The sequence below is a fragment of the Bombyx mori genome, chromosome 3, assembly GCF_030269925.1.
Source record: "Bombyx mori chromosome 3, ASM3026992v2".
Taxonomy (NCBI): domain Eukaryota; kingdom Metazoa; phylum Arthropoda; class Insecta; order Lepidoptera; family Bombycidae; genus Bombyx; species Bombyx mori.
The window spans coordinates 6,507,666-6,529,329 of record NC_085109.1 but is presented as its reverse complement, the minus strand read 5'-3'; the positions used below and the strand labels follow the sequence as shown (position 1 = coordinate 6,529,329).

Genomic DNA, 21,664 nt, shown 5'->3' with positions numbered 1-21,664 from the left:
CGCTTACGTTCTATACTAGGGCTACATTTTACAATACATTGTATTTTATGATAAACTCGTGAGTAAGTACTACAGATTTCAGGCGCGCGTCGTGTAAATTTCACAGCAATGAACTTTTAATATTTATTTTATTTTGCAAAACTACGTCCCTTTTTTTGAGAAGAAATAGGTGAATCGTGTGAAAGACGATATGCCGCCTGCCGATTGCGCCGACCCCAGGTGACTGGGAGAAGGGCAGGAGAATGGTGATGACGTCCCTTTTTTCTACCTAAGCTGGTAATCTAGGGGGCTATGCCAGCGTAGCCGGGCGAATAGGTGAGCTCACGGGGCTCTATCCTAAGCTCTATCGTTGTTATCACTAGCTCTAGCAAGAGCAGTGCTTCATAAAGCACTACGTCACGCTTTGCTGTCGCAACCACTTAACAATAGGAATACATTTATATTTTTTAACCGAAGTCGGTCATAGGTCCATCATATCATACGATAACGGTACTAGAGATAGTGCACGCGTAATCAAGCAGCCAAAGCCACAAAAAAATAAACAATTTATATATTAAATAACCGATTGAAATATTTTAATATGGTAATACGGTATGCATTTTAAAACTACTCTCACGGTATAATTCTGCGTGTTTTATTGTCATTACATCATTTCCGATGTTTCGAGTGCTTTACAGTTTTCTTGGTCAATGATGACTAATGTGTCAACGGTTTTTTTTCTACCTATTCTCTGGTAACCTCGGGGGCTACTCCAGCTATACGTGGCTTGGTAGGCGTAGATAGGCGTAGGTAAGCGCCTTGGTGGGCGGGTTCACGGGGCTTAGCTTGAGATATATTGCTAATACTAGTCCTAGCAAGAGCAATCAATCCTTGATTCGAGTCCCTCAGGCAAGTATAAATTTTTCAGATGTAATATGAAGTTAACAAATGTTCATGATTGACTTCGACGGTGAAGGAATAACATCGTGTAATAAAAGTAAAACCGGCAAGAAATAAAATTTGCGTATTGACTGGTGGTAGAAATAGGAAGGAAAACCCGTACGGGTAAGTATCACTACCGCACCTATTTCTGCCGTGATGCAGGAATGCGTTTCGGTTTGAAGGGCAGGGCAGCCGTTGTACTTTTGATCTCAAGTACTACACTTGAATTCATCATAACCGTGCGCATAATGCGTATCAAATAAGAATGTGCATGGACCTGCGCCATATTGTGACGTCATAGCTGTCAAATCGAAAAAAATAGGTAAAGTCAGTAAAAAAACGTAGGAACTTTTAAATATTTATTTATAATCCAAATAAATCTTCGAGTTTGCCGATTCCACTCATCCCACTGCTTGAGTAATCATCATCATTGTCGCCCATCCATAGAATATAGGGCCCGACAGTGTTGCAGCCTTGATTTTTAAATAGGTGGGAGATTTTTATATATCATCTAAATTCATGTTTAATTTACCTCGATCAGTACTCAAAATTTAATGAAAATTATATAGATGTGTATGGTTCCTTAAAACTAATATATTAATAGTCTTCATAATTAGGCAAAAGATTCAATAAAAAAGAAGATACATTTTTTTGCTATCCATACTTTTTTATCGAGCTTTGACAGATCAAGGTCATTGACGTGCATATTCTAATTTGAAACGCACTATACGCATGCTTAATACAGTGTCACCTTGTTACGAAGGTACAATTTACTTCACTTGCAAATCATTGAGTAGATAGGGTCGATTTGAACGCGGCTCAATCGCGGCCTGTCTTCATTTGGGGACCGAATGTCATCCCTCCGTCGAGGGTGATCCCTACGTGTTTGACTAAAGACATTTACTACAGAATGAGTAGGAGACACGGTACTGCACATAGATAAAATCGTAAAGCCAAATTATAAACGCGTGTACGTCACAGGAAATAATAAAAGCTAAAAGTATAATTTATTAGGTCTAATTAAATCAGAGCATGATTCGGGATAACGAAGCGTGAGGAAACTGTCACGGATGTTGGACACAAACGAGCTTTACTTTTTGAATCTCATCTTGTTTAGTGTCTTCAAAACGGTACCTTAATTTTTAAGTTAATTTTATGTTGTTTATTTTAGTGAATTTTAAATGAATAATACGAAATCCAAATTACGGTATGTTTGAGTATGTGAAATGTTTCGTTAAGTAACATTTTAAAGCTTAGTTTCATTTAGACTTAGTCAATGAAGTTTCATGTTTTAATTAACCCAAAGAACCCAAATAAGAATACTTACGGATTCGACGATGTAGGATTTATTTTCTCTACTTAAGCTGGTAGCCCTTTAGAGGCTATGCCAGCGTAAACGAACGAATAAGTGAGCACGGGGCTCTATCCCGAGGACGTTGCTAACACTAGCCCTAACAAGAGCAGTGCTTCTAGAAGAATCTAGGCTCATCTCGTGTTAAGTAGTTTCCGAAGCTTAAATTAAAACACATAAGGGCTCACGATATGCTCAGCTCACCCGCAAGGACTCACGATATGGCATGGAATCGTTTCTATGATTCTCAATCATCGCTTAAACCCAAATGTGACGTGTCCAATAAAAATGCCCTTTCTATATGAGCCAAGCAAAACTATGTGATATTTGTCAACTGTTCAACCACAGCTCAAATGTTATATAATACTAGAGGTCCCGCAGTAGTCGAAATTCGACTATAATTAATTGGAATTATAGGTTTGTACACTATTATGATTGTACGAGTATTTTATACTTCTATAATCACAAATTTCGCCAAGACTACACTATAAAAAATAATAACAAAGACAAACAATATTTAATTTCAATTTGACAACAGACTTCAAGAACACAAGTTTGATAATAAATAGTATGCATGCGTGTGTGCGTCAAATACATGGTATGTAGTTGTGTAATGTTTTTCTTATTGATTTAATGTATCTTTTATGCATTATTTAAAAAAAATATTAGCATTGTGCACTTCTTCTCTATATTCTCTATAAGTGTGAAAAATTTCATCCTCCTCCGTCCGCGCAATTTTCTTAAAAAGGGATACAAAGTTTTTGCTTCACGTATTAATATATAGATTATTGAAACTCTCAACGAAACAGAAACGTATTAAAGAACGGTAAAACACATATCATATCCCTTAGCTCCGTATGCTGACTTAATTAAACACCAATTATTTATCTTGCAAATTGTATTTTCATTTATCCAAAACTGGAATATTAAAGGCGCAAATTAACGAGAATTCTCAGTGTCTTTACAAAGAGAGGACACATTAAACAAGTTCATTCACTTTGTACGAGCACAAGGCTAATCTCAAATCTTTTTGCGATAAAAATAAGTACTTTTCAAACCTTTGACGGGAACATCAAAGTCAAGGTAATGAGGGCGCCGAGACAAAAGCTTTACAGCCGGAACTATAGTTCATATTTTACTTTTCTTTGCATGACGATGTCTAAGTACGTATTTTCTGTGTTTATTAGCTCATTCCACATGCCGGTCTTAGTATGTGAACGCGGCAGGATGTACGGTCAGCTACATCGTTTAACTTCCTGTGCAGACAAAGATATCACTCATAGGGGTGCTCGCAAGAAGCGTTATAGTCGCACGTACTGTTCGTTATATTAATATGATTTACACAGATCTGTATTCTGGAACATCAACCCTATAGGTGAATTTTTTTGACGACATGAATTGGAAAGATTTGGAAGTATCGCGAAAATTAATTCAAACGATATGGCCAACATCCAGCTTATAGATTAAACAATGAACCAGGGGAAGGACACTCCTGTGCATCCTAGTCATATTCGATATTTACTGGTGGTAGGACCTCATGTGAGTCCGCACGGGTAGGTACCACCACCCCGCCTATTTCTGCCGTGAAGCAGTAATGCGTTTCGGCTTGAAGGGTGGGGCAGCCGTTGTAACTACTCGTATACTGTGACCTTAGAACTTATATCTCAAGGTGGGTGGCGCATTTACGTTGTAAATCTCCTCCAGTAACCACTTAACACCAGGTGGGCTGTGAGCTCGTACACCCATCTAAGCAATAAAATAAAAAAAACTGGTATCGGAGCTTGAGATTTATGAAGACTATTATTATTCTTCTATATCGTTCCTTCACTACTGAGGATCGCGACTACATGTGACGTTCTTCCACTGGGCTCGATCATGGGTGGCATGGACTATTATTATTACTATCTATCTATCTATTACATAAATTCAACTTGTTCAAAATTATGAGAACAAACCGTAGTCTATAGATGTAACATTTGGTGTAGCTTTCATTATGTTCGTATTGCGCACTTTCCTTTTTGAAGAACGAAATTAAATTTTTATTTTTGTAAAATACCGTGACACTTTTGTTCTACGCGATGAATGATTCAATATTCAACGGACTTCGGAGATTCGTGAAATTTCTTGAAATTTATCTTAAATAAAACAGATCACTTCAATACATTACATTTGAAAACAACATAAAGGATAGAAGAAAAGAAAAAGAAGGTAGATTTACATGTACAATGACTACAGTTAGCAAACCTATAGTTAATTCCTATTAACGGAAAGTGAGAACAGCTAAGATATAAATAGATGTTATTACCTGATGGAAAGTCAACGGTAATGCTAAGTGCACCACCCCACATTTACTTTTCAAAACATACTCTACTTTAGGCTCGTTTGAAGGAAGATATATCATGGCATTTCAGAAATACCGTAAGATTTACTTCAGTAGCTCAACATATGTGAAAGGACAGATCGCTGAAAAAGCACTGTACCGCTGTGTTGTGGTAATTGGTTCCAGGTAAAGTCGGCAAACTGCTTCGGTGGCCACCTGTGGCTTAACAATAAAAAGCAGGTGAGGACCACCTTCAAAATCTCCTTAGAACACTCCCACTGAATCGAACAGTACAATACCCTAGACCCATAGCGTCTCCGCATTCCCGGTGACTCCTTGGAGAGCCTTGGCATGCGACCAAAATGCTCGATGTCATGTGTATTTTACCACTGCAGTCGCGTTTATTTAGAAATAGCATTATATAATACCCTTTTTTACCAACATGAAGATCCTGATGTCTTTTGCGTCTAACCGCGCCACGTATGCGGAATTTTCGATGCGTGCAGTATCCGCATTGGCAGCATTATAGTGGGGTTCGGTGCGACCCCCTACAGGACTTTCACCATATGCACCACGTCCTGGAGCCCAATGAGTCTATTAAAATAAAAATTTACTCCTTTTTTTCCCCTACCTATGCTGATAGCCTTGAGAGGCTATTTCAGCTTCTCCTAAACGTGTAGGAGAGTTCACGGGGTTCTAACCGCGAGTATTGCTAACACTGGTCCTAGCAAAAGCAGTCCTTCGCAGTATCTACCACCGGATCGAAAACGCGATTCACTGAGAAGATCCGGCGAGAAACTCAATGGGCTGTGTCTATGGGTTAATTCACTCGTCGAGCCCTTCGTCGCAAGTGACGGGTTCGATGAGAACGGTGACCGGTGCTTGTGGTAACTAAAAGCACCGTTAATGGATCGGAAGGATCCGCCATCACGTGTTTAGGGCTTACTCTTTAATGTCGTGCTCACATTATTGATTTCCGCTATTTCGAATGCTTTATAGTTTACGTGTTCACGGAAGTTGTATGATAACTGAATAAGTCGTTAACAAAATTAATTAATATGAGTAATTTCGTCGTAGTCCACTTTACGCAAACAAGATGTCTTTACATTCACCAAATACATGTCATTCATCAAAAGGTTTATTTACCACAAATTAATCTAATTATTTCAAATAGAAAACAAGAAATGTGTCAAACAAACAACTTTTGTTTGTACAGATATATGTATTTCACAGAGTATCAATTTCAACACGAATTCATTTTAAACATAAACTCGTAAATGCTAGTACCTAAATTGGTATCAACACATCGAATGCAACTAGGTTTTCCAACAGAAGTTTCTGTGTCGATCGTAAACTATGTAGAATGACTGTTCGATTGACACAGTGTCCTAAAAAGTAGTCTGTATCTTCGGTTGGAGCACAAAGCGATGCGTGCAGTCGACATTTCACAATTTACGCTCCTCTGCAAAAATATTTAAACGTTGGTTTTAAACGAACTATGATATAATACACCTATCAAAGATGATGTCCTTATTTATTTTGTTTATTATAACCAATTCATATCAAAACTAAAGGGGCTCTTGATCAAAATCAGACGTTAAGGGGCTGACAAGCGCAAGATATGACATTAAGTGATCAGCGGAGCCAATATTCAAGCCACTATCTATCTTCGGTCATTAGACTTTATATCTGATTTAATACTATCATGTTCTTTCAACTCGGAAGTCGTTTATAGACACGTGTTAGGAAAACAGTTTTTTTAATAAAAAATTGCCTAGCTTAGTATAGAACGAGAAAACTTAATCTAATATATTCAGCATCAGTTTAAAAAAGACTATTCCTACGTATAGGAAAGCTATCAACTTTTGTATAACATAATAACATTTTGAAGACATTAGCAGCTAACTGAGAAAAAACGTAACAATAATGTAATTAAAAATGAGCTTCACAAAACAAATTGTACGTATTATTTGTTGTAAAAGCAGATGCAATAAATAAAATATCAAACGTATTTTTATTCTAAACTCTTTCATTATCATTCGAGTACTGAGTTCATTCGACAACGGTAACGACAAAATTAATTAGTTACATCAATCATTTCGTGAATGTGTCACTCCTAACACCGGCCTACCGGGTTTGAATCGCATAGCTATAGAAAAAAATTATGTTATTCAAGCATTGTGTCAACCCTTTCATTGCGATGAAATAACCGGTGTGTCGAAATTAGTAGAAATGGTTCTGTAGTTTTCTATTTGGCTTTTATTGCACGTTTATCGTTTTTTTTAATGTAAAATGTTTGTGTATCTGTAATATTACAACATAACTGTTGAAATAATACTCCGGAATAAAATATGTAACAGTTTAATGCAAATAGTAAAAAGAAGAAACACACTATAAAAGGCAAAGACGGTGGCGTCGCAGGTGAGCGAAATGTGAACTATTTTTTGACATTACAGATAATATAAATTATGTTTACAATTCTCCAACAATAACATTTTTTTTTTAAATAAAAAAAAAACCAACAATAACAGTGATAAATATTTTTTTTAATATATCATTTGTGTTTGTATCAGTGGAAACTCACAAAACGCAATCTCACTATTGTTTGAGGGTCATTTGTTACTAAAATTAAGAGAAGGTTAGCCGCAAATGAGTTCTGGCATTATTACGTTTAGATTGGCAGAAAAATATGCAGTAATAATTATAAGATTACATTTTTGAATTTAATATGACCCGAAACTTTGTTCGCGTTCTATATTATTTCCCGATATGTTTTGTTTTACCTTTCTTGAACCCTATCGCAAAATGAATTCAGAGTTGTGACGCGTTTCACCAAAAGGGTTGCGCTGGGCGTACGTACCATCAAAAAACATTTTGAATACACTCGCTAGTATATGACAACTGAGGGTTTTTTGTGTTATTGTGATTGGCACACTTCCATGCTTCGGTCATTGACTTTTGTGTTTTCATTGCTTTTTTTACGTGCGTTCATCGTTGGGCAAACGATCTTGTGACTTACGGCCAACTTGATGTCAAATCTATGTCAATAAAATCTTTAGTATCTCAAGAATAATACGTCCGGTGTACTTATATGGTGCTTAAATCCCGCAATAAGGCAAAAACTTTTCTAAGGAAATTCTTAGTCCACAATGAAGGGTCAATATCCTGTAAGAAAAATGAAACCATAACAATTTATAAATTTTCGGAATCACTGGTGGTAGGTAGTATTGTAGACCGACACGCAAAGTTACCACCACCCTGCCTATTTCTAGCGCGGAGCAGTCAAGCGTTCTGGTTACAAGCACTGCCTTTATACAATTGAGATTTGAACCTCATGTCTCAAGCTGGATAGCGGTGTTCGCATTGCCTCTAGCCTTCATTTAAAACCAGGTGCTCTGTAGACACATTCATACATCTATACTACAAAACGGTTACCATAGATTCACACCATAGCGCGAAGGCCACGAATGAACAAATTAGCAGATTATGAATTCAGAACAAATAATTATATGTAATTTCGTTCTAATGTTTGTGTTATATACCGCCAATTGTACTTTTTTGTGTTTAATGTATCGCACTGTTTATTTGTTTTTTGGTGTACAATAAAGAATACTCTCTCTCTCTCTCTCTCTCTCTCTCTCTTTCTCTCTCTTATAAAAATTTGGTTACTCATTTTGATGCCCCCCCCACATTATGAACTACGCATCGATAATAAGAATGGCGAGCCTAGTTACATACTGCATTCGTCAATTACATTTGCATATCTATAGGCCTTCCTTATTTGAATATGACAGCAATCTGTCATGTTAATGACAATGCACGCGCCCTTCTATGATCTTTGGTTTGTATTAAATTTTGGCCAGCTTCAAAAAAGGAGGATATGTATTATAGATAACAAGGGTGTAGTAGGCAAATGAGGATGTCACTTAAGCATAACTTTTGCTATTTCAAAGTATGTTATGATGATATGAGTTAAGATGAATAATTAAGAACGTTTGGAAATCGATTATGTTGTTTATTCTGTTCTTTACGTAGACAGTATTTTAAATAAAATAAAAAATAGTTAAAAAAAAACTAAGAAACACGATTTTTAAGAAAATCTAACCAAAAATTTATTTATTTTAAAAAAGCATGGGATGCGTCCTGTTAATACTTATAAATATTTTATTGACAGATATCAGTAGAAGGATTATCATTTTGATAATATTTTAATAAGCACGCCACGCTTTTTTTACATTAAATTTATTTTCTGTTTTTTATTTGGATTTTCTATAAAACTTTGTTTTTTAATTTTTCTTACTCAACATTTAATGTTGAGTTACAATTCAACATCAACATGTCAATAATTAGCTATAAATTTGTACAGCGTTTGAATTACGCTTTGTTAATATTGTACAGGCTATTGAAATTGGAAGTTAGTCCCAACAAAAAAACGCTAATTAACCCTAATTATCCTCGTAAGGATAACGGGTCTAATTGTTTAAAATATAGAAATTATCATCGGATCTTGATAAGTACGTCCTTGTTACATAGCCATAGTTCTTAATCCAATAAAAGCGTGTTAAAAATAATGGAAACTGTATTTTTTTCCTTCAAAAAAGAATAAAAAAACCAAAGTGAAAAAGTATTCCATAAAATGTATCTGTATCTTTGAGGTATTATAAAATTGAGCTTAAAATCTTTAGAAGTGATTAACAACTTGAAATTTGTGAACACTTTAAATGCTATTATGTATTTGATTTTGTTGTAATACAATTACAGATAAACTTTAAATATGGTTGGTAATAATATAATGGTGTGTAAAGAAGGTATCGTGTTCAAGGATCATGTAAAAGATAAAAATATTCATAAATTGTACTTACATTTGTATTGCTTTTCAATCGTTTGTGATTTTTTTGCAATCGGCGCACCTTGTGCTTTTTGTGTCTCAGTAAATAAGCAGCGTGAAATGACCGTACCATTTACTAGATAATCCCTCTGTAGTTCGTACAGAAATAGAAAATTATTTTTAGTTACAAAACCCAGAGATTTAGCAATTTCCTAACAACGAATGATCCCGAAAATCGCATTTTACGCATTCACTTTCGCAACCAAATTTTTAAACTGATTAATAATTCATAAAAACCATTTGAAACTAAACATGACACTTGTAATTAAAATAAATAGTTTAATTACAAATAATGTTTGAAGTACCGTGAAGAAAGTTAATTCCGATTATTACAATCTTAATTAAAGCGACCCTTTCATTAATTGTACCTTTGTTTAGATTGTGAGAAAAAAGTACCCTGCATTTAAATTGGTACTTGACTTGTTACTATTAGGCCGGAACTGAGTTTTCTTGTATGTCGTACATTGGAACATTGATAGGGCGAATCGTCAGTTTTTTTTTCTCCGAATTTTTGCCCTATCTGGGAATCTGTCCGGCGACAGTCAGGGGCAATAATTACTGCCCAATTGAAACCAGGACCCGGAAACTGCGATACTTGAAGACAAATATTTTTTCCGGTATGGAAACTAGCGACATCTTGTAGCGGATGCCCCTAAAATTATATGTTAAAGTTAAGGCATTTAATTATTGTATAACTAAAGACAGAAAATAAAAAAATAATAAAGCATACAAGTCTTTAGTTGTTATAGACAAATTGATTAAATTTCATCAAATTGTGCTATCTGCAAATTTACAAAATCCTTCTAAAAAAAAATAGGATATGTACTATTTTACTGCCATCTACAGGAGCAATGATAAAATAATCGAAGCGAAACCATCTAGTGGTCGACGTCCGTAAACATTTTTGTTGAGTGCTTGAGTCGCCTATCTATAACTACTTTATGTGTATTATCTATGATTGAAACAGTCAAAGAGTGTTCCTCTCTAAACTCATACACGAATAGCAGATAACCCACTGAGTTTCTCGCCGCATCTTCTTTGTGGGTCGCGTTTCCGATCCGGTGATGGATCCTGCAATGGTCTTGCTAGGGCCAGTGTTAGCAACACCTCCCGGTTTGAGCCCCGAGATCTCACCTACACGCTAGGGTAACGCTGATATAGCCTCTCAAGGCTATCATAATAGGTTGGAATAAAAACAGCTTAGGAGTAACTAAGAGTGCGCCATCTTGGGTTTAAGAAAATGAAACTTCACCTGTACCTTATACTATTTCGTAAAGAGCAATGTGAATATTAAAAACGAAAGATACTATACGACGGAGCTAAATCAATAAAATCTATTAATAGTCGTATGTAAGGGTTCGTTTATTGAGAAAGTAAAAGTGCAAATATTTTTTTTGTGTTGCTATTCGCGGTTAGGGGCTTTAGTGAGCTTCACAAAAGTTTGGAACGTGTTGTTGCAGATCAAACGGAGCTTTGTTTTTTTTGCTAGTCTATTTTTGTGAATGAATTATTCGATGTTAGCAAAAGTGGTTACTTACTCCATTGAATAATTTTAATTCTTAGCGGGCATTGGATAATCGACAGCTTTATCTTAGCTCTAACATGTTCTTCAGATATATATCAGAGCAAATGCAGAAATTTACTGAGAGTTCAATGGACTTTTAAAGAAACCGAAAACAAACGCTAAGTGATTTTGTTTCATTAGCCTTTAATGCACTTTCACAGATACAAAACAGTCAATAATCTGACATTAGTACACGTCAAACAAGGAAAGATTAAAAGGAACAAAAATTCAATGTCACTTCAAACATTCACATAAAAGTATCACGTATACACAACGTGCAAGTCCTGATAGCTGACATCTTGGTCTTTACAACGCGGCAGATAGTATATGCAGTAAGTAAGTAAGTATACAATAAGACACCAGTAACGCAAACCAGACGTTGTTGTCTAACTAAATAATTTACATGTAAAATTCTAGAAAACCTGAAAGAAACAGTTGTCTCACTACACAAATCGAAGTGTACCATCGTTTTACGATTTAAACCTAACGCGAAAACGATCTGCAGACCAAAATTAACGCTAAAAGGCCAAATATAAGCTTCATATTACAATAAAGATTAGCGGTTAAAACTCGTGCTTTTTTATTTCGAATATGAACGGACTCTATGTGACTACGGAAAATAGAAGACACTAGCCGTTTTAATTGTACTTGTCCGCTTCGCTGGGCATTTAAAATTAACATTATCATTTATTGTCATTATTATTAGGGAGTCAAACACTCATATAAAAATATTAGCCTATCCATTAAGCACACGTATTTTCTACATAGATACCAAGTTTCACGTCAATCGGATGCATGGTTCAGTAGTTATAACGGAACATCCGTTAAAACCACTATAGATTTATATATTAGTAGGTATAGATTTGAATTGTCGGTACCAGAAGTAAATAAAACAGTGTCAAAAGTAAATGCTAAGTGACTCTATAAAATTCGCCTCGCGTATTTGTGAGGTATTTCTTCGTAATATATTTAAGAGTCATGAAAACCTAAGTATTCATAGTATAACGTCCCTTCCTATTTGTGCTGCGAAGCAATTGGGCGTTCCGGCTTAAAAGTTTCTTATGTCTCAATATAGTGACATTCACGTATCCAGTTTCACGCAGGCCGTAGGCTTCGTCTGGACAAATAGAGCTATAAAAACACTAATGATAATCCTAACGTGATATTCCCATTCATAAGCTTGGTAAATCGACTCAATCCTCTAGACGTAATGGTCCATTTTGTCTTAGCATTGTTTATCGTAGGCGACAGGCGAATTATCTCCGAAAATAGGATCGTTTTAGTTCATAAAAAAAAAATGTAATCCCATTCGTACTTTACGGCACCTTTTAAATATTAAAAGAAAAAAGGAAAGTCTTCAGTTATGCTTTTTGTAGACTTTTGTGTCCCAGGCGTATTACATAATGTCTACGAAGCTTTTAGTTCGAATAATGGGTCCTAATCATAATGTTGGCTTTTTAATTTCCTAATTTGTATAAATGTGTCATAAAATCCACGCGTGCTGAATATGCGGTGTGTGGGTATGTGACGATGAGACGAACCTATGTGACGATTCTGTCGCCTTTCCCTACCTAAAAGCATTCGATCTCCATAGAAACAAAACACGGATGCAAAACCGCCACCTACATCACACCGGACGACGGGCCGAGCCAAACATTAAAGATTTCTTTTTTTTTTATTGCTTAGAAGGGTGGACGAGCTCACAGCCCACCTGATGTTAAGTGGTCACTGGAGCCCATAGACATCCACAACCTAAATGCGCCACCCACCTTGAGATATAAGCTCTAAGGTCTCAAGTGTAGTTACAACGGCTGCCCCACCCTTCAAACCGAATCGCATTGCTGCTTCACGGTAGAAATAGGCAGGGTGGTGGTACCCACCTGCGCAGACTCACAAGAGGTCCTACCACCAATTATATAAAGAAACCTAGTCTTGTTCATAGAAGCAATAAACCAATTTCCATTTTACTTATCTTCCCTCGACAAAAATCTACACCATCACCTTCAAAAAGCAAATGAACAAAAGCGTTAGGCCAACGAATCAAAGTTAAATGGTCCGTGAAAATTGTGCATTATCGTAAATAAAGCACAAGTCATAGTTCTAACGAAGCGTACATACAGTTCGGCATCGAAGCGTTTTTAAAACCCTTTCCATCGTAAATTAAAGTACCAATAAATAATGCTGCAAATCCCATTCTGGACACGGTTGCACTACCGACGTTTAAAATTGATAAATGGCTTGTTTTTAATCCATTGAATTTCGCATAGGTAAAAAACAGATATCTATTTTGTACGAGTAGGCATGTATTACGTAAAAACGTTTTTTATTGTCAATTCTGACTACGATTTTGAGTTGGTAAATTATGTTTAAATTTTTTTTAAGTCTATATTTTTCCTCAAACGGTCATTGTTCGCTCTCTATGTATATAGAGGTAAATAATAGTGTTTGATCATTTAGGCTCCGTAAATATTTTATTTATAAAAGTATACATTTAAAATAATTTGGGATATTTGGGGATTTAGTTTGGAGTATTCCCTACCTAAACTGTATGTCTTGTTCGTTGATGATTTATCTGTTTAACATAAATTAATAACTTAAGTATTCATTATCAGATCAGATTTAAAATATTTTATTCGGTATTTATTTATGTGATACAGGAACAATCATGAAAATGTCTATTGTTTCTTTTTTCTCATTCTTAGTGCAAGTTCTCAAAAAAAAAGTTTGCCTCCTTATTACTGACATAGTATTTTTGGCACATTGATTTTTTTAAAAGCCCTACTCAATTTGATATTCGAATTTTAAAAAATATTTTTTTATTCTAAAAATATGTTTGTAATGAAACTGTCTTTAAGTTTTGCATAATTATTAGTTTTTGTTCTAGAAATTCATCAAATCTTGTATACGTACTTTTTGCAATTTACCGCTAAGGCGTGTCACAATATTCGTAAAATGATTAATTCATTAATACACAGATTTGTTCAGTAGAATTCCTTAGTCAATTCGTTCATGTTTACATTATCTATTTTATCAAACTTGTTTTTATGAAATAAAAAAGGTATCAAAAACATGGAATAAATGAATATATTATAGTAATAGAACCATTTCAGTTCGTTATCAAAGGAAAGTGCATTTGTGAACATAACAATGGCTGTAATATTCAACACAAACCCGCTCTCGTCACAGTAAATGACCACCCACAAACGGACATCCGACACGCGCCTTCTTATTAAATTAAAAGAAAACAAACCGGTAAAACAATTAAGGGCGTAACATTAAATACGTGCTATTTCTTGTTTCCGTTTCGTTCTAAAATTATAATTGGTATTTTCAAGATATATCAGGTGTTATAAATAATTACTTATGTAATATTTTAACTTAGCCAAGATTCCGTTGCGCCTCAGTAACTAATAGGTTAGCGAAAAAGTTTCTTCGCATTTTTGAAGAAAATTCACAACATTTTTGAATATAGTTTATTTACATTTAACTAAAGTATGTAGGTACAATTTTGTTCGATAACTTTTTGCCATCTTGTAGGTAGGGACATGATCCCATTGCTATAGAAATTTTGGGGCTTCTGATCAAAATACCGCGACAATTGGCTTTGGCAGTCCTCTCGCGATGTTAACCTGACACTGCCTAAAGAATTCTGAAGAGACGGAAACAGGTGGAAATCTGAAGGTGCAAGGTCAGGACTATACGGCGGATCTATGATCACCTCCCAGCCAAGCTCTCACTTTTACTTTTGAAGTCGTCGTAGCCTAAAGGATAAGACGTCCGGTGCATTCATATATAGCGATGCAACGGTGTTCGAATCCCGCAGGCGGGTACCAATTTTTCTAATGAAGTACGTACTTAACAACTGTTCACGATTGACTTCCACGGTGAAGGAATAACATCGTGTAATAAAAATAAAACCCGCAAAAATTATAATTTGCGTAATTACTGGTGGTAGGACCTCTTGGGAGTCCGCACGGATAGGTACCACCGCCCCACCTATTTCTGCCGTGAAGCAGTAATGCGTTTCGGTTTGATACTGGACCTGAGGGCCTTGGATACTGAGACCTTAGAACTTATATCTCGAGGTGTGTGGCGCATTTATGTTGTAGATGTCTATGGGTTCCAGTAACCACTTAACACCAGGTGGGCTGTGAGCTCGTCCACACATCTAGGCAATAAAAAATACAAAAAAAAAAGTTCACAAATTTTTTCCGCGTTTGCGTTGCATTTTTACCTTTTTTGTAGTAAAATTTTAAAATGTATCGAATTTCTTCATTAGATTAATTCATTTCGATATTACGAAAAATAAATAAGAATCACACATTTTCCTAATTTGAATTTAGAATTATCTTCTTTAAAATTTAAACTTTTAATGATACCAAAACCAGCCAGAGAGCCAAAGAGATTTTATTACCAGTTCATACATACTACGAGTATAATGCGAAAGAAGACTTTTTCCCCAACCTATTATATGGGCGCGGAGGAGTTTCGAGTTCTTTAGACACATTGCCAAAAAGAGAGGTGACAAGTTAGAGAAGCAGCTGGTAACAGGCAAGGTATGCGAGAGAAGGTGAAGAGGCAGAACTCTAAAGCGCTAGTCGGACAAGATACGGTCCACTCTCAACACTTCAGTCCACGTTGCTATTCACACAGCCGAGGATAGGCAGTAATGGCGGAGGATAAACCAGGAGAAAGTTGTTAGAGGAGGCCACGACCTTCAGCATTGAAGGTTATCGACGCAAGGAGGATCTAATATTCTCTTACTTACTCCGTTTATTGGTAGGACTTCTTGTGAGTCCGCGCGGGTAGGTACCACCATCCTGCCTATTTCTGCTGCGAAGCAGTAATGCGTTTCAGTTTGAAGGGCGCGGCAGCCGTTGTAACTATACTGAGACCTTAGAACTGATATCTCAAGGTGGGTGGCGCATTTACGTCGTAGATGTCTGTGGGCTCTAGTAACCGCTTGACACCAGGTGGGCTGTGAGCTCGTCCATCCAGTCCAGTCCAGTCCACCACTGGCGCATCACGATGCTCAGCAATGAGCGATCGACTGAAGGAGAAGGAGCGGTGTTTTAGTACTCTGTGTGTTTTTTTATTGCCGCGACTGGTAGCTCGTCTGGTGATAAGGGATTGCCCTGATTCATGGACCAGGTTAATGTTAGGAGTATAAAAATAATAATCTAATATTTAAAAAGAAAAGACATGCCCGCTGAGTTTCTTGCTAGTCTTCTCAGGACGGAGGCAAATTTTTGTGAATTGGCGGTATGTAATTCTTTTTGACGTTCAACAAATATGTACTTTCATTTATGTTGAATTAATTTTTTGCTATTGACTATAAACAAATTACCAAATGCACAAACTAAAAAATGTTCCAAAACAAAGTTTTGATCACATCTGCATTGTTCGCCAAGCTTTTTAAGCCCTGTACGGTGTCTTAAAAAGTTTCTGCCTAAAAACTTAAGTAGTTTGTAATGATCGCAAAGCTATTGATACATGAAATTAAAGGTACGGATTAAGGAATATTGTAAAACATTTTAATTTTATACGTAATGTTAGCACGAGCCTTATAATTTAGTTCAAAACTTTGTAACAGATGTTATTACTTTTGTAAATAAATGACCCGTGAATTTCTTAAAGTCTTTGTAGAGTTAACGGCGTGTAGACATCCTTTTATTTTCTTAATAAAGGGCAATATTATGCAACGTACACATCTACTCATACCCGAGTAACTACACTACTAAATAAAACTGAAGCATCTGTCTGGAATCAGAAAATAAAAAAAATATATAGCTATTTTAATTGAATATGAAAAAAAAACTGATTATTTCCTAATGCAGTGTAAAATTTAAAATATTAACTTTTGAGATATATTTTAGTGTTAATTAGCAATTGAAAATTACTGGAATTATTATAAAATGAGTGTAGGTAAGCCTCAAAACTACATGTATAAGAAAAAACGTATTTGACAAAATATGCGACATGTGCCCTTTTCGAAATTGCATATTCAATTATTATCTAAATTACTTTAAAAAAATTGTGCTGTAAATATCTTCTGTTTGTCTATTTGTTTCCCGGGCCAATCTTCGAAATTGGTAAACCGATTTTCAATTCTTTCTGGCATGTTAGATTTTTTATTACACGGAGATGGGAGAATGAGCCTGTATATTGTTAAGTGTTTATCGCAATGTGGAGACCACCACTTACTTGACACTTATACATGTATTCGAAGTTTCAAATGTATACTAATATTATAAAGCGGAAGAGTTTGTTTGTTTGAACGCGCTAATCTCAAGAACTACTGGTCCGATTTGAAGAATTCTTTCAGTGTTAGATAGCCCATTTATTGAGGAAGGCTATAGGCTATAATAACATAACGGTAAAATCAATACAAGTCGAGCACCAATAAAGAATGTTTCAAAATAGAGGTTTAAATAGCTTCCTTAACATTCTATAATTCAAAAATATTTTCACTTTCTACGTAAATGAAGTGGGGGGTAAAATTTAGCGTTTTGGCAAAGTAACTATTCCACGCGCATGGAGTCGCGGGCAAAAGCTTGTGTATTGTATACCTAATGGTCGTGATTTCAAAGGAGAACGCATTACTGTTTCTTGGTCGAAATAAGGACAGTGGTAATCATTTTAAACAAAATGTTTACTGATTTTCTCAAAAGCACATTAAATGAACGTAGACACTAAATACATACTTACACATACTTTGTACATTATTTATTTGCACATAGCGTACTTATGTGAGAGTTGAAATGATCATAAAAATTATGGTACGTAATTATTAAATTTTGTTACTTAGAAAAGGTCATAAATTTTAAAAGGCCCTTTTAAGGAATGTAATTAGCAAGTCGACCTTAGATAATAACATTGTTTACGACGTAAGTGAATTAGGTGAAGACCCTAGAGATTTAAATTAGGGCAAGGGTCCAAGGCAGTGACGGCACGTCACTCCTACTTCAAAGAAATCTAACTCACAATTACACTAACTGTAAATTTTATGAATTTCATGCTGAACTACAACCGGTAGTATTTATGATGGTCCTGAACGTTTATAGGAAGATAGAGATTTCGACTTCATGTTTCAAGGTCGGTGTGCCTATATAGGCCTCTGTAGTACCAGTTAGTACCAGCGAGGGCTTGAGATCGTCTAAACGTGTGAAGCAGTGCTTCCCAACCTTTTTTGGCCATGCCCTACTGTAATATTTCTAAAATTTTTATGCCCCCCATCCTCCTCCTCCAGCTTCAGTCGATCGCTCATTACTGAGTATCGTGATGCGCCAGTCTGTGACCTTTTTTTTAAATTTGTAGCCACTTATGTCGGTCAGTGGCACAGTGAAGTACGTGACTCAGTCTCATGTCCAGATACTCGGACACTTGGTCACTCCATCTTTTTCGACTCCGACCTCTGGATCGTCTTCCATCCACTTTACCCGTCACTATGAGTCTCTCCAGGCTGTCAGAGGGTTTTTTTTGCTATATGACCAAAATATGCGCCCCCATACATCATTTTTAACATTAAAATTTTGATCTGTTCACTTAAGAAACATAAATGATAGATTTAGGAATAAATCACTACGAAATTGTTATCAGAACACAATAAGTGACATTTCAAAACATATAATAAAAAACTGAAATTCAAATTCAAAAGAATTTTCATACAGATTTTCTATATTAATTTAGTGCGATTACCCTTCTTAATTATCAAATTGCCCCCTTGTGGGGCGTGGGCCTAACGTTGGAAAGCACCGGTATAAAGTAAAACAATATTCGTCAGAGTTCTTCAGCGTAAGTCGTACCATAATTACGGCTACGGTTTTATGTTGCGTTTTTTTAAATTTTCATTATATTGTTTCCGAAGTTTCGAATATTTAACAGTTTTTGTTGGCACCCAGTATTCAAAATGTCGTAAATCATAAACTATTAAGTGTATAATCTATGTCATAAACTGTCAATTAGTGTCATTAATTGAGAGAAGTTGACTTAATATATTGCCACCTATTGGTATGGAATGGAACTGGTTAATTTCTTCAATTTTGATAACACTGTCATCTACCGGCCAACTGATAAATATTTTGATTTTAATTTAAAACTAATTTTATTTCTAAAAATATATTTTTTGAGTTTGCTGAGATTCAAAAATAAGAAATTCTTTATCGTGTCACTTAGATTTCTCTGTTTTTTAATTAAGTAAATATATACTGGTAACTTTTTCATGAGGTAGATACGATCACTGTAGAATCTTATGAAATGTTAATACCTAGTTATTTCGCCGTATTGTGTCGAGTAAAGGCAGATAAAGGTATACGACTGGGAGTATAGTTTACGACTAAGTTATAATTGTCAGAAGACCCTTTCGAAGATTCTAAGCCAAGAAAACACAAAAGCGAATCAAGAATTAAAATGGTTACAATCAATTGCCATTTATTAAGTATATTTTGAAGCTATTAAAAGAAACAAATTAAACGAACGAAGCAATTAAAATTTTAAATAATATAAATTATATAAACCAAATTACAATAGAGTCACAATGTAATAAAATATAATCTTTGTAATATTTTTAAAATCAGCGCCATCTAGTACAAATGTTGTGTACTTTTTGAGCGAATCGATTCAGAGAGTGATTATTAGGCGGCAAATTTCGCTGTCTACGCATGCATTTCTTAATAATCACACGGAACGAAAATAACATATTTTACTTTACTACGAAATTACTCATACTGAATTACTCTTCATTTAAATGAGATAGATATTTATTTGTGTATTTATGAAATCAACCAATACATCCACCATGTTAAATAAAGATGTTATGTTAAATAAACTAATCAAGTTTCCGCTATTAATAAAGAACATGAGCAGACAGTAAACATTAAATCAAATAACGAACATTAAGGACTTCATTTTACGAATAAAAAAGAACACAAAAACAAAAAAGTTAACAACAAAGAATGCAAATCATACTATATAGCGCACTGTTCATACATTTTAAATACTTACTGTGAAATACTGTTCCTACAGCAAGCATCAAACCAAACAAAGTATGTTCAATATCTTATTTTGTTAGCACATACAATTTTCTAAAATTTCTTTTTAATCCCAACAAGCGGTCTAATTATTAAATTGAAAAAAAACTCAATATGGTTTGGAAGTAGACCTTCGTCGCAAGTTTTAATGAATACTGGAACTGTTGGCAGCTAACAAAGTGACGGTAGCGTCTCCCATTATTCATGAGCTTCAGAAAAATAGTTAATTTCGAAATTTGTGTCGATACTAAAGTGACATTAGGTTTGTTTGGTATTACAATGAGTTTCTGTGAAAGTTTTGGCCAATTTTGAAACCGAAATGAGAAAATAACCACTAAATAAATCGACGGCCCTTACGTACAAAGCGTCATGTCATAAATGATGGTTCACAGGAGAGCGCTTTAAAGTTTCAATCTCATGTGTAATTAAATCATAAAAGTAACTTCTTTTTAGTATTGATTTCAAGTATTCAATTTAGGCCGGTTCTAATGGTATAATAATCATTTATAATATCCTCGATTTTTCCGGAAAAGTAGTTAGATGACTGTGTGTACCACAACTATGAAATAATAATAATAATAATATAATAATTATTTTTAAGACCGTATAAAAGTTTATGTAAAGACGACTTCTACATCAACATCATGACTTTTTATTTTTATAAGTTGACGTCTTATACATTTATTTATCCTTTAAAATATTACTTGTAAAATAAAAAATATATATACATATGTTAATATGCGTATTGACAAATAGAAAAAGACTATGTAATAATGAAAAACGTGGTTTTGGACATGACTCTTTACACGAAGGGACCCTCGAAATATTATCCGTATTTTCATAACAAATTCGTGTCGATACTTTATTTTAGTTATCTTTCGTGCACAATGCGTATAGTGGTGGATTTAATTCACAAAGTATTCCCTCAGCTGGTACAATATTTAAAAGTCAACGAATAACAAACACCATAGGTACTGGTCTGAGTGGTCTGAGATTACGAACACTAGAAAGTATTTGAAGCGTCGCAAATAGTATAGTGACAGTTAAAAAAAATTAGATTAAGCTTCAAAAGTGGTATAAATTATGTCTACGACCCGCAAAAACTCAAGAACATACTAGACTGTCTGCGAGTCAACAAAGACTGATGTAGGTAGGATTGTGTTCGATTGCTATGATATTCTAATCAGACGAGTAAGCGAAGAAAAATTAAATTCACTACTTACATTTCAAATATTAGAACTCGCTTACTTGTGCTGTGCCGAATTAGGAAAATTAACAGATGAGAAGTAAGCCAGTCGGCTTGATATCAGAAACAATGGCACATATTGAACGAAGTCTAAGGTCATTAGTTGACAAAATTGGTCCTCATGCGTTAAAAATTAGTTTGTGATCGAAATCATTCTGCAATTACACACGTCTCAAAGATAGCAGAGCAAATTTTAATGTATGAATCCACTAAAATAAAACAGAGAGATTATTCAGCAGGCGCCACGTAAATACGTTGTCGCCCCTTACTTTTTTAATTTTACTTCCATGAAATATGTAACAAATTGGATAACTTATCTGTTTCGATATCAGAGAGAGATAAGTA

General features: G+C 35.0%; 1 protein-coding gene and 1 long non-coding RNA gene across 2 annotated transcripts in view; both read right to left on the bottom strand.

The window, feature by feature from the left end:
• LOC101742414 (rap1 GTPase-activating protein 1) overlaps positions 1-21,664 on the bottom strand; it is a 391,261-nt gene that overhangs the window by 256,782 nt on the left and 112,815 nt on the right. The gene's annotated exons all lie outside the window — the stretch shown is intronic.
• On the bottom strand, positions 5,795-21,383 carry LOC134201186 (uncharacterized). The gene is made up of 2 exons (XR_009976396.1): positions 21,297-21,383; positions 5,795-6,054 (listed from the first exon to the last, which is right to left on the bottom strand). It is a non-coding gene; the product is annotated as an uncharacterized LOC134201186 (long non-coding RNA).